Raw genomic sequence first — 14,447 nt, 5'->3', positions numbered from 1 at the left:
TACGGAATGCCTTCCCCTGTAAAGTGCTGCCGCTGTAAAATCAAAATGTTTTGCTGCTCTCTTATCCATGAGTTAATATTTGCAGTGGGAAATTACAAAAAGAAAAAATCAGAATATTGTTCTGTTCTGGCTCCTTAAAAGGTTAATGTGATAAAGAAAGAAATGCTTCATTTCAATGTTACAGTGCTTTCCTATAACTTTTATATCTGCGCTAACAATTTGAATATTGTAGAATTTTTCATTCTAGAAAAAAACTCTTCATTTTTTCCTGATTTGGGGCAGAATAATAAAAAACTATTTAATTTTTTATGGTATGATCAGCATCTACATATGAGCATAATTGCTTTAGTTTCAAGCAACTTTGTCAGCTTATCAAGGAAACTGTCAGGTGAATGGGGAGGACGTAAAAGACTGGTATTTGTAGAGCTCAATCCCAAATCATCCTAAGGCTGTGGCTGCAGCTCACAAGGCAGCCTGACCCTGAAATGAGTACATGGGACAGCTGGTTTGCTGTCCATCTGGAACAATGTCCTCTGACATTTGGGACAAAGGAATATTGAAAGCACAGCCTGCTGGATGTGGGGCTTAAGTGGCAATAGTGCTCATCACACAGCTGCAGTCCTTGACATTCCTGCTCCTCCTTCCCTAACCTCCCTCTCCCACAACAGAAAGCAAAGGCCCTTACACCCCAGTTGTCAGCCTGGGTAACTGTTAGGATACGAGGAAAGAGAAAGCTTCAGGCAGAATGTGGGACAGTAAGTAATCTTTGTGGCTGACCCATCCTACGAGTTTATCTGATGCTGTTTGTGGGGGTTTCCAGAGGACTCAGACTTACATTAATCAGGACCACTAGCTGCAGTTCGGCTGTTCCTGGCTGCTGCTGCCAGTGGCTGCTGCAGGAAGGACATGGCTCTTTCTAAAGCCCCTTGCAGTTCTTTAGAGACCGAAGTATCCTGTTGGTTATTACAGTATGTTCTTGTGTGTGCAGGCACTTGTAAAGAAGTATAAATAATACTTTCCAAGTAAATGTGAGAAAGACCAGTCCAATTGGGGAACATCCCTTGTAATCACAATTATTCCTCTTCTCTAGTTTGTTCTTACAAGCTACAGAAACAAACAGAAACAAAGAAACAAAACAGCACCCAAACAAACAAAAGAAACCCCCTAAGACTCCTGAGGAAAGCAAACTAGATTTGTTGTCTTGCTTCCAAAAGTCACCGAATGCTTTTGTGCTAAATGGTGCCATTTAGGAAGCAGGAGCTGACAGCTTATCAGGAAGTCATGCAGATACCTTTTCTCTGCTCCTTTGGCAGAACTTGTGGAGACACAAAGAGATTTGCACAGTCCCTAAGAGTACCCGATTTGTCAGGGCAACATGAGGGATAGTGCAGAGTTAAACAAGAGAAAGTGAAGTACTTGCCAGACTGCCTAAAATATACCAAAATTCTACAACTTGAGTTTCTTAGAAATATAAAAGTCTTTTTTTTACTTTACCCTTTACTGGCATGATGATTTATTGCTCTGCCTGTAGCATTATTCACAATGCTTTGAAATCTATTTTATCAACTGTTAAGAGCTCTGCTTTCAGATATGAAGTGCAGCTGAAAACCACACTAATGTAAAGAATGATTTCAGTGATGGGTAGAGAGAGCAAGAATTACCCAGGATACTGGAAAAACTTCTTCCATTCTGCTGTCACATGTCTCATGCAGACAAACAGGAAAGCAGAAGCTTTAGTATAGAAGTATAAATTAACCTGGCAGAATAACTTCAGTTATAGTACAGCCACAAGAAAATTCTACTTCATCCTTTTCCAAAAGTTAGTTCAGCTTTCCTCTGAGAGACACATATTAAAGATTCCCAGAACAATTCTGTGTCCCATTTCCTATGTAGGACCTTTTGTCAAGAGTATTCATTGCACTCAAAGGTTTTTTTCTGTCTTGTTTTGAAGCTGCAGATTTAAAGAATGAGGTCATTTCTGTTGGATGTCCAGCTGTTAAAGAATCTGCATCTCTTTTTAAGAAGTGCATGAGGAAAACACAGTGTCCTTGCCAGAAAAACAATCAGATAATAAGATTGGATTTTCTTTAATTGGGAAGAAAAGAGTCAGACATGATGCGATGTGTGGATGAATCAGCATAAACAAGAATGTCTGTGACCCAGAAGTCTTTAATCTTGAAATGACTGCCGTGTTGTGTGTGGAATTACTTTTAGTTCTTGCACTCTGGTTTTCCATTTTCACTGCATAATGTTGCTAATATGCTGCATTTCCATGCTGTGCTAATTCTGAGGATTTTATCACAAGTCCTTTGACAGGTGTTTATCTTCTTAGGGCTTAGTTCTAGATCAGAAAAAAGACCAATCTTGGTTAATGTTTTATGTGAAGGTTAATTTCTGATCACTCTATCTACAGGAAAATTTGATGACAGATCTACCTCAAGTTTCTACAATATTTATCTGCTGCCCATGGCTTGATTTCTATCTTTAAAGCTGAGGTCTGGCTTTAGGTCCTTGCACAATTGAAGTTGCCAGTGGAAGTTTTGCAGGAGTTGGGGACCTTCATCCTTGCAACACACAGCGAGATACATCAGGAGAAAGGCAGTGTGGTTTGCTCACTTGTTAACGTGCAGACTCTGCCTTGCTGTTGCTAGAAGTTTGTATTACAGTCACTATTTTTTCCAGAGAAGTTTTCTTTTTCTTCCTTTTAACGTTCCTTTAAATTATTTCTTATAACTGCTTACGTGCTTTGAATTTGAAGGACCATCACCAGATTTTAAGCCATAAGAATTGTAGTCATTTGAACAAATTTCAGAATGTTGATTCATTATGATGCTTGCAGAGGAGAGGGAGAATTTACTTATAGCAGAAGTGTACAATTAATGAATATACCGATATTATGGTATAACAGTGTACAATTAATGAATATACAGATGGTATGGTATAACAGAGAGCTTGGCTACGATGTTGTTACGCCAAAGCAGGAAACAGAAATGATAGGTACACTCAACTGTATCTTGGGCTCACATGAGAACCTCCAGTGGAGTGGATGTCCGGAAGAGATCCTTCCCTACTGGTGATCAGCTCTTAAATGCGTCTAGGAGAGCTGTCTCTGCTGGTATGGCCTTACCTTCTGAAGGATATGCAGGTTTATTACAACTGCTGAGGACAGAGATACAGAAAATTTTACATTCGGTCTGCTTTGATGATATCTTGGCAAACATATATACAAGGATGTATTAGAAATCAGCAGAATTTCCAGCAAAGACCTTCAGTATTATTGGTGCACGCCTTATCAATGTACTTTAGAGGTCTGAAGAGCAGGTGGAAGGAGTAATTGAATGTCCAGACAGTAGTTGTTCTCTCTCATTTGTGTGATGCTGGAAGGAATTGTATATAAAAATTCTCCAAGTCCTCTGATGGCAGCTAATCTTCTGTTGGTGAAGGAAGCCAGATGTAGGAAGTCTGTGGTCTGCAAGACACAAAGCAATCCTTAATTTTACTTGGGAGAAAGGTGGCTTAAACTGATTGAAGAGGACTTCAACTATAGATGCAAACATTAAATGATTCCTTATCCAATGGGGAAAGCCTATGCAAAAATCAATCACTAAAGGGAAACAGAAGGCAGAAAGGTGTAGCTTTCAATCTGGCGATCCAGGTTAGCAGAGGCAGTGACTACAACCAGAATGGACACCTTGACTTTTTTCTATCCCATACTGTAGACACATGGTCCCACATTCTCCCTTGCACTTGTGTTTTTCTGACTACATAGTGCAAGGATGCTAAGCTAACAAAATGTGGCTTGAATTTTCTGGAAGGCAGGGTGTCAGCTCTGATTTTTGAACCAGCTTGTGGTAGGATCTAGCAAGCATAAGTACAAGGGCATTGTGTGACTGCAGGTGGGAAGGAGAGCAGGGCTGCAGGATTGTGTTTTGGCAGCAGTTGACCATGGGAATGGCTTTGCTGTGTTTAAAATCCCCTAAAACTCACTTATTTGAGTGGTGGTTTGCTTTATAGTTCCAACTGATCACAAAAGAACAGCCTTCCTCTAATTTAATTTTTAAATAATCTGCAAGGATTATAATCTCCCCAGTTCAAGGGGTGAAGTGCTGTTTGTCTCTGTGCTCTTTTCCTCTTCTACAAAGACATCTTGGAAGAACTATAAGGACCACTTACTATCTTGTAACCTAATATACATGTCTTTGGGATTTCCTAGCAAGGATGGAAAGAACAAAACCAAATTAAGCATGCTAAGCTCAATCTGCATAACCACATCCCCCTGGATGTACTGTCCAGTAGTGTGCATACTGAGGTGTGCCAGGGCTTTCATCAAGAATAGAACAGAAATCCCAGAGAAAAACATGGTCACAGAAGAAGGTAGCACATTTGTCCTTGCATGTACGTGTGAAAATGCTTAGACATATTTTCTTCTTTATTCAAGGTCTCCTGAGATGGATGACTTCAGAAATACTGCACTGAGGTTGATTTTACCTAGAAGAGGCATCAAAGCCTCAGAAATGCCTCAATAGTGGATATTATAGAGTGAGTGCCATTCCTCTCATTTGCAATGTTACTTCTGCTAATCTGTTCTTAGTGACCAAATGTGGAAACTGTTTTTTTGTTGTTGGTTTGTTTGTTTTTGTTTTTTTTTTATTTCAAAAGTTTACTTAGGAATGTTATTTATCTTCTAGTGATATTAATCCCTGATGGAAAAAGAAGGGATCAAAGCACAGTGGAGTCAGTAGCTTTCTCCAGTGGCACTGGTTTGGGACAACTGCCTTCAGCCAGCATGCTCTACTCAGGGCTGTAGTATGTGCATTCTTCTTTTTCTACCTGCTACTAATTTAATTATTTCTTCTCAAAAGCAGTGGCTGGTCTGATTGAAAGATAAGATCTTGAAAGTTAGAGCAAAGACAATAAACCTGTGGTCATTTTAGCCTAGAAGAGAAAATGAGATGTACGGGTGTGCTCACCCTCCTCCCCAAAAACCCTCCCCAGGATTCCTGCCCTGCTTCAAACTGTTTAGCTGTGTTTTTTGTTAACCTGCATCTGGCTTGATGCGAGGTTTGAAGCACTGCAATTAGAACAAGTTGCACCTACTGGTAACAGTTTTCTAGGTGCATAAATGACTCTAACAATGATTATTTCCTTTTATGACTCAGCCATCATCTTTACAAAATGCCATCTTTACAAGTGCAGGAGTGAAATATTTCCTTGCATGCTCTGTGCCATTACTGGGGTGCTGTTTTGAAAATGGGGCTGCCTGTACAGATCTAAGATTCCTTTTAACCAAAGTGACCAGCTTTAGAGCTCAAAATCAGACATGAAGAGTTTGCTGGCCAAACCATCGCAACTTGCAAAATGCATGCTGAGCTCCAGTGCCCAGCACAAAACCAGCTGCAGCTGCATGAAAAGCCAGGCATTTCCCAAGGAATGTACGGCAGCCACTTAGCATGGTGTAATCTTTAAGCAGAATGCTTTTTGTTGTTGAAAGAACATTGGTTCAGACAAGCATGTACGTCCATCTCGCAGCATAACCCCTGCTTTGTTCCCAGCGCAGCTCTCAGAACTGGGGCAGCAGCGCCTCGCAGTGACCCGACCCGTGTCTGCCTCCTTGTAGGGGCAGAAATGCTTCTGCTTCCTTTCTTCTTGCTTCCAAAGCCACCGACACCTTCACTTCCACTGACTTCTACCTGAGACTTATTGTTACTGCTTAAGCAGTAGTTTCTTTTTTATTTATGGCTATGCATGAACTCTTACTGCAATCTCTCCTTTCAGATAATGAGTTGATATTTATCATACATTTTAAAATTTACATATACTTTTAAAGTCTGAGAAAAACCTATCATTATTAAAAAAAAAATAACAATACACACATGCAAATAAAAAAAAGCAAACAAACAAAAAAAAACTCATCTTCAAAGATGTTTTTTGGTTACTTTGCATTCAGTGTGCTGACCGCTAGAATTTGAAAGGCTAATTCTTCTTTAGTCCTGAATCAAATAAAATGTCTGAAAGTCCACAGAAACTTCTTATGTACTCATTCACAGGTACTGACGTAGTGGAATGTATTTTCAAACGGCTTTTACAATTTATTACAATTTCAGTCTGAGCAGATCCCTTACAAGTGTCAGTGTAATGAGATGGAACGTGTTCCTGTTGCAGGAAACTGCCATATGTGGTCAACACAAGTTCAAGAGACTCAAGAAAATTAGTTGTTTTGAAGTGAAAGTGAAACATGGAATTCGGGAAGAGAGGAAGGCACAAAGTGAAATACATTTAATCTAGCACTTTACTATATTAAAGGTTGATGCTAAATTCTCAATACAGATTACTTCTTCTCTCTCCTTTTCCAAAGGGTCTTTATATACACTCCTATGTGTCCAGAAACTTTTGAAGCTGCTGGCAGATTACATCCACATTAGACAAGAGGTTTAGGATTGCGAGGCGAAGCAGAACGCAAGGAAATCCAGTCGGGTGCAAAGTTTTGGATTTGTCGCAGCATTTTGGCTCTACCGAGACTTCTCGCCCAGGTCTGTGAAACCTGGCAGAAGCAGTTGCTGCTGAAGGCCTCCAGAGGGAGATCCCGCCCCTCGAAAGCCGGGTGCCTGAGCACAGCTCTTTAATTCCACGTCTCTGAAGGCGTCGTGAAGCCGGATGAGCAGGGATTGTGAAGAGCAGAAAACAACAAAGATGCTCCTGCCCAAGCATCCTCAGGGACCAGCATAAGCGAGGCCAATGGCTGGTTTGTGCCAGGGCAGTACCAGCACCAAAGGGCTCCCTCAGAGGCCTGTGAGAGCTGATCAATTCCCACTGAATTCTCGGAGGCGGTGAGGCCCTGGCACAACTTTCCAGAGCAGCGGTGAGTGCCCCATCCTGGACACCAGGTTGGGTGGGCCCTGGGCAGCCTGATCTGGTTGGGGGCAACCAGCCCACGGCAGGGCTTGGGGCTGGGTGGGTTGTGAGGTCCCTTCCAGCTCAAACCCTCCTGAAATCCATTCTATGGTTAACAGTAGCTGTACTTTTCTGTAGCAGACAGCACTAATGTCTCATGTGGTTGTTCAGTTGTCACAGGAGGTCATGAGTGTCCCTCTATTTGTCCTTTGGCAGTGGGGAGCTGAAGTACCTCCTGGGACTGGCTGAGAGGATTCCCTGTATGCCCTGAAGGATGCAGCATGCCAACAGGTCAACTTTTGTTGGATTTCAGAACAATTTCTGTTTGAGATTTCTGTAGAAAAATACATAATGTATGCGTAACTTTGCAAGTATATCAGAAAAGTATTCCTCAGTCATGAGGAGCTGGTGACTTCATGTCAGTGTGCTGATTTGATTAAAAATAGTTTTTGTTTGTCTGGTAGAACAACACATAAGGCAGCATATGACACTAAACACAGAAATAGAATTTTGAATTATCAAGTCAAAATAACATAGAAAACCTGCTGAATTCACACGCACAATAAAGAACATGAAGCTTGGTATATAATTCTAAAATTGTGCTTGAAAATAGAAAACATTTTAAGAAATTCCCATTTAGTAAAAAATATTATTTTTTCAATATTTTTACCATAGAACATGTTTTATATGAACATCGCCCAAAAAATCACAACTATGATCTTATGGTAAGAATACAAATCCTCAAAACAGGACTTTTCCAATCCCTGCAAGGGCTGGACATGTCAAGTATGTTCTCCATGAGTTATTCTGTTTTACTAGTTTTACCTCTGCTCATCTGGTTTTAGACAAAGTCACATTTATGTGAATTCCTTAAGTAGTCCATCTCACATCCTTCCTTACCTGTTTTTTTCCCTTTATTTGCCATTCCCCACTTTTATGTCAGCCAGGTGGCAGATGTGTTTGGATTCATGCACCACAGAACAGTAATGAAGCTGCGGCTCCTCACTTTGATACTCCCTTTTTTTTCTGAGTATTTGATCCCTTACTCATGCTGACAGTCAAGACTGGTCTGAGTCACACTCTTACAGGATCTTTCTTGAAGATTTTGGTATTACTACAAGATCTGTCACAGTGTGAGACGTAGCGTATCGTTTTCCTGTCTAGAAATGACTTTCCAGAAAGCTGTGCCCCTGATCCTGTGTGTACAAACACACATCAGGATGTCAGTCCTTCAGTATCCCCCAAAACTACTATATATATATCTCACACATGAAACATGTTTATAAGTTGCTGAGTACTGCAGATGCATATACTAAGATGATTTTAATATGATCAAATAAGTAACTTAATGTAATCTGACTTTGGTTTAATATGATGAAGACAAATAGATGAAGAAGATTCATTTATTCCTGAGCTCTTGAAAATTGTTCCCAGCAGGTATGAATGAGTTCAGAGTGTGTGTCTGCTCCAGATATTTTATGGGATGGAAGGGGAAGTGAAGTACAGTAAAAGAGGATTGAAGTGCACTGGGGAGCGTCTGCAGCTGGCAGCATTTGGCCTTGGGAGCATTCAGTAATATGTTTCATTGCTTAGGGAAAAATGAACTCCAGTCCTTCTCTTCGTTTACTGGTGAACAGAGGCTCAATAAACACCACAATATCCTGGAGGGAAGTCCAGGAAGAAAAGCTGACCTATGAAGTACAGTTAAGGATGTGATTTTCATTGTCAAAGGATGGAGAAAGCACTGGATATCTTTGATTAAAAAATGTGCAGTATTTCTGCCTTGAAAAATAGTCTACCTGCACAAAGTATTTATTTTGTGGCTTTTGCTTGTAACTGAGTCAGTTATGGCAATGATCATTAAGAATTGAAAATATCTTCCTTTCAGAGTCAATGAAGCTTTGAACTTTACCCACTGGAGAAAGGGAGATATTTCAATCTGCTGGAAACACGTTGGATTCTTTCTGAAAACCCTACAGCATCCTTAAAGGGCCCACGTCTGCTGCTTGTGATTGTGCCTTGCATATCCTCTCCAGTTCTCAAATCTTTATGTTCAGGTGGAGATGGGACTCAAGTGCAGCAAGTGCACGGGCTGCTTTACTGAAGCTGTTAGGTACAAAGAAAGCAAAAATTTGGCTGAATTGCAATGAAAACAGAAGCTTATCACTGTCTTAGTCCAAGTTAGGCAATCACAAAGTGCATTATACATTCATGAAAACAGCATGTAATTGGTCACCCATCTTCATAGGGGAGGTGCTCCAGCCCCTGATCAACTTCGTGGCCCTCCTGTGGACCCTCTCCAACAGCTCCCTGTCTTTCTCGCATTGGGGGCTCCAGACCTGGAAACACTCCTTGAGCTGAAAAAGTGTAGTTGTCTGTTACTTCGTAAGAAAACAGAAAACTGAAATCCATTCCAGTTTGTATCCATGAGTCTCCATTGACCATTTCACTTTTTGCTGGCCACCCTCCATTACTTCCTGCCATGAATGATACAAGCCAAGCATTACAGCTGAGTGAAACAGAAAAAGAGGAAAGTGAGAAAAGTGGAGCCTGTGAATAGGAAACTAAAAAGCAGTGGCCTGAATGTGTAAGCTTCAATTAGTGAAACCTCAGCCAGTGACCTGGAGCTCATCCTGACAAACTTCACACAGGGAATGCAGGGCAACTCAGCGGCCATAAACAGTGTTGCACTGCAGGGTGCTGACATTTTGCTCATAAGGAGCACTGTCCTGGGCTTTGGTGAGCAAGGTACCCTACTGCAGAGCCCAATGGAGTTGAATTGTACACACTGCTTCCAGCACCAAGCTGGCGCAGCAGGCAAGGCTGTGCAATTGCTGGGCTGTTCAGCAGCCTCCATCCCCCTGCTGCACACTTACCTACATGAGGACATACCTCAAGGAGCTCTTCTGAAACTCCTTCCCTGACCTCAGTCCCAGAAATGTGATGATGAACACAGTCATTTGTCCTCTGGGTGCAGTTTATGATTGATACAGAAGACAAATCGAAGCAAACTAATCCACCTATCCAGCATGGATAATAAAAATACGTAAGGGCTGATGCGTTGAATCAGGCCAGAGGTCCTTCTGGTTCATCAGCCTCTGCCTGACCTTGGCCAAAGCAAGGTTCCTTGCTTGGGTAGCAGCAAGGAAGCTGACAGGAATTCTTCCCCATCCACCTCCTATCCTTACTGGTGTGCAGCTGAGCTGCCCAGAGGAGGTACCTTTCTGTTTCGTAGCACTGGCACCAGTTTTCTTCCATGAATCTTACTGCTTTCTGGACTTGTACATACTTTTGCTGTCTAAAACAGCCTGTGGAAGAATTTCACCACATTTTACCTTGGAAGCTTGCTTAGTTTCTATTTTTTCCTCAACTTTTTAAACTTCGTTTTCTTCATTGTAAGCCTCATATTTGTATTATCTCAGACCAGAGAGCTAATGCAGCAAAAAGTTTCGGGGTTCAATCTAAAGTATGTGGAGAGGGACTGAGAGGCTGAACAAGCAAATAAAAATTAGGGGAGGTGTAAACAATAAAGAAGCTAAAGACTTTTGTGCAGTAGTAAGAAAGGACGTAATGGGAGAAACTGGGGGAGAAATTTGTTGTGCTGTGAAAGAAAATGTTTTCTAACACTGCAATGTATTTCCATCAGAAACAATAAGAAGCGATATGGATGCGTCCAGAACACTTATGGAAGTGGGTGGAGATCACTCTGCAGTGACATTCAGCAGCCACCAGATGCTTTCTGTCTTTGCAGTGAGGCGTTTGCTTTCCTCCGCACATGGGAACCAAGCTGTTTATCTCATGGCCACATCCCTGCTCTTGAGCCCTGGCATCTGACCTGATTCACATTTTGCTCCATGGATCGCACAAAGTTTTTGTCATTAGATGTTAGAGGAGGAAGTTATAAAATCCAGGTACCAGCTTGTCTGTTTTATCTCACAGCATCCAGTGAAGACACAGCTAGGGTAGGAAACAGGAGTAAAATTTTCCAGTCGGGAGCTGCAGAGCATTAGCAGAATCTCATTGCAGGCAGGCAGCTGTCCTTCCCTGCGTCCCCACATCCTCCCAGCCCCTGGGCACTTGTGGCAGTGGTGTGGAAGCACCCTGGTAGGGCTGCCGCTCCCTCATTGCAGGATTTTGCACCTCCCCATAATGCACAGACTGAGGCGGGAGAGCAGTCAGGATCTGCGTCTGCGCGGATGTGCTGCTCATTACAGCACCCACAATTTCTGGAGCTCAAATGCCCAGACTGGAAATTGAAATAAGTTGATAAAAATAAACAGGGCAGGGAGAACTCAGTGCATTAGTTCTAATCCCAATGATAGCGTGGCATGGCCTCGTTTAATGCTGGGATCTGGCAGAGGTAGCTGATAAGGAGCGAGCGGTGACAGATGCCAGTTGGCACCACAGAAGGAAGCTTGGTTTTATAGCCCACACTGTGAGATAATAATGGATACAAAAGAGGACACACAGACCAAATTGTGTGCTCTGATGGAAAAGCTTCTTAAAAGTCAGTCTCACCGAATGGAAGCAGGGGTTTCGTGTGCCGCAGTGTAGTGACCGTGCTGAACAGAACACATGTACCACTGCTGGGGTGGTGGCCATACACTTTTCTGAAGGTTCCTTTATGCATCCTCTTCTTTAAGAGCAGTTCAACAAAAGAGAGCTGAAAAAAAAGGAATGTGAGCTTACTTAACTTCTACATGCACCACTTTATCAGTCCATGAGAAAGACAAGTTCAGTGATGTATTTGTTCTGAGAACAAATAACTGGGAGAAATTAAATGTCACACACATCTGGGTTTTTATTTCTGCATTATCAGAGTGAACAGGGAAAAATTTCAAAGATTTTGTTATTCAGCTTGCAGAGAATGAGGCAGATAGCTTTGTTCCAGCCACTGGGCACATTCCAGTGCAGCACTCTGGTGCAAGGTGGGCCCAGGTCCTTTGTGGAGATTGCTGGGAGGCACTGATAGTGAGATGTGGGGCACAGCTCACGTGTGAGATTCATTGCTACAACATATTGCTAAGAGGAATGCATCATTAGGATTGCCATAGATATAAAAGCATCTATATAAATGAATTGCTGTAAGATGTTGGGCAAATGGTTTCATCTTCTCACAATGGTTCAAAATGAGGATGATTATACTTACCCTACTGAGTAAAATAATTAGAGATCTAAACATAGAAAGCACAGTGTGTTCCTAATGTGATTAAGACAGATAACAGGGAAGGAAAATAAATGGCTATGTCAGCTCTCACTGTGATGGTGGGGTTGCTGGAATGTCTGTGCAGCATCTAGGTGTGGTGTGAGATGAAGATGACTCCAAGCTCCATGGCTGCTCCCTTTCTCCTTCACCAGCACTGGTTTGTCTATCAGTGGTTGTTCAGGTGTAACTAAATAAGAGTGGTGTCTTCCTCATTTTGTCTGCTTGCTAACTCTGGGATAAGTTGGACATCTTCATCTTTTGATCTGCTGTTCTTCAGTGGACACATGCACTGCTATGAAGACACAGTTTATCACTTATACCAAAAATAAGATGTGAGGGGGATATTTGATAGGTTTTACATCAGTGGTAAGTGTAGGGATGGCACATAGGGATGAAGTTTAGAATGAAATTCATAGTTTGGTCTTTGAATAGTCTTCCAAATACTGTGCAGTGCCAATACAGTCCATGTTAGATGAATGTGTTTGCACCTAACTCCTACCTGCACCTGACACTAATCAAGTATGCAGCAGGGACACTTCAGTGCACTTTTGCTGCTGAAGATTGAGTACAGCCCAATGAGGCCTTGTAGCAGAGCTCAAGTAGAAAAGCAGAGATGAAAAGGTAGCCTAAACCTTCTGCAGTTGCAAGCTGAAACACAATACTCTCCGTGTTTTTCTTTGTTTCACTGCTCCAGACTGAAACAGATTAAATCAAAGTCTATTATTTCTCTATGCAGTGAGCAGCATACTGATCTCAAAAACTCCAAAAACAGCAGTAGCTTCAGATCTTCTTGGTTTAACTCTGACTTCTCAATTTTTGAATTCCTTTTCCAAGACCTAAGTGTAAAATTTTGTAATTAATGACATTTTTTATTTTAATTCATGTAATTTGCTTGTAATCGATGTGATGCCACCTAATGAAAACCTGAAGGTAGGGTCTTAACTTGGAAGTCATTAGTAGTACAGCTATATTATAGCTTTTGTCGGAAAAGTGCTGGTGATGTGTATCTGGTTTACGCAGATAAAAATTTTTCTGTTTTCTTTAGTTTCAGCGATGTGTCAGGAGATTTGTTTTTGGAGGGTTCTTGGTAGCTGAAATCCCTTTTTTTTTGTTTTTGTTTTTGTTTTACTGAAGGCAAACAATAATCCCCCTACAATGCATTGCCTGTCATGTTCAATTGCTTAATTAAGTTACTGTGGTGAACTCATTAGGACTATAACAGTTTAAATCTATTATCCATAGCCAGCCAAACATTAGCAATAAGATGTTAGTGCCTTATTCTGCAGTCTGGATTCTGTCTTTCTGCTGGAAGGCAGAAACTAAGCTTACAATGAAAATATTGGCTCCTTCCTACAGCCCAGGGCCAGTGTCCTCCCAGTGTCTGTCCTTGCTTAAGTCTTTAATAGTAACTGATTAAAAATAAACTAAGAAATAGCAAACAGTTCACCAATAAACTGCATATTGTTGTGCATGTCAACAGTTTGTGGTGAAGGACTCCACCAGCTCCCTGGGCAGCCCATCCCAGCACCTGACCACTCTTTCAGATAAGTTTTTCCTGATGTCCAGCCTGAATCTTCTCTGGCACAATTTGAGGCAATTCCCTCTCTTCATAGAATCATAGAATCACAGAATCAAAGTATGGTTTGGGTTGGATCATGGATCCAAGGATCACGAAGCTCCACCCCTCCTGCCGCATGCAGGACCACCAACCTCCATATTTAATACTAGACCAGGCTGCCCAGGGCCCCATCCAATGTGGCCTTGAACACCTCCAGGGATGGACAGGGGATCCACAACCTCTCTGGGCAGCCTATTCCAGCACCTCACCACTCTCTCTGTAAAGAACTTCTTCATGACATCCAACCTGAATCTTCCCTTCCTCAACTTAAAACCATTTCCCCTTGTCCTGCTGTTATCTACCCTTGTAAAGAGTTGACTCCCCTCCTGTTTGTAGGCTCCCTTTAGGTACTGAAAGGCTGCAGTGAGGTCACACCACAGCCTTCTCTGCTCCAGGCTGAACAAGCCCAGCTCCCTCAGCCTGTCTTCGTAGAAGAGGTGCTCCAGCCCTTTGAATATCTTTGTGGCTCTCCAACAGCTCCCTGTCTTTCTTGCATTGAGGGCTCCAGACCTGGATGCAGTACTCCAGATGGGGCCTCACAGGAGCAGAGTAGAGGGGAACAATCACCTCCCTGTCCCTGCTGGCCACCCCTCTTCTGTTGTAGCCCAGGATACCAGTTGCTTTCTTTACTGCAAGAGCACACTGCTGGCTGATGTTATGTTTTTTATCCACCAGGACACCCAGGTCCTTCTTTGCAGGGCTTCTCTCAAGGATTGCTCCTCTCAATCTGTA

At 42.1% G+C, this 14,447-nt stretch overlaps 1 long non-coding RNA gene across 5 annotated transcripts in view; it reads left to right on the top strand.

Moving 5' to 3' along the window:
* Window positions 1-13,556, top strand: part of LOC104909986 (uncharacterized) — a 37,109-nt gene extending 23,553 nt beyond the window's left edge. For 4 of the 5 annotated variants that reach the window (XR_014881601.1, XR_014881604.1, XR_014881602.1 and 1 more), the window contains exons 2-4: window positions 4,439-4,539; window positions 6,356-6,859; window positions 7,108-13,556. This is a non-coding gene — a long non-coding RNA (uncharacterized LOC104909986). Of the gene's footprint in view, window positions 1-4,438; window positions 4,540-4,688; window positions 4,807-6,355; window positions 6,860-7,107 lie in introns of all 5 variants that reach the window. The other variant, XR_014881606.1, reaches the window with a different exon arrangement.
* Window positions 13,557-14,447: the final 891 nt, after the last annotated feature.

Source organism: Meleagris gallopavo, chromosome 2 (assembly GCF_905368555.1).
Source record: "Meleagris gallopavo chromosome 2, MGAL_WU_HG_1.1, whole genome shotgun sequence".
In the NCBI taxonomy this organism is placed as follows: Eukaryota; Metazoa; Chordata; class Aves; order Galliformes; family Phasianidae; genus Meleagris; species Meleagris gallopavo.
Note: the sequence above shows the minus strand (reverse complement) of the source record. Positions and strands in the feature narration are given on the sequence as shown.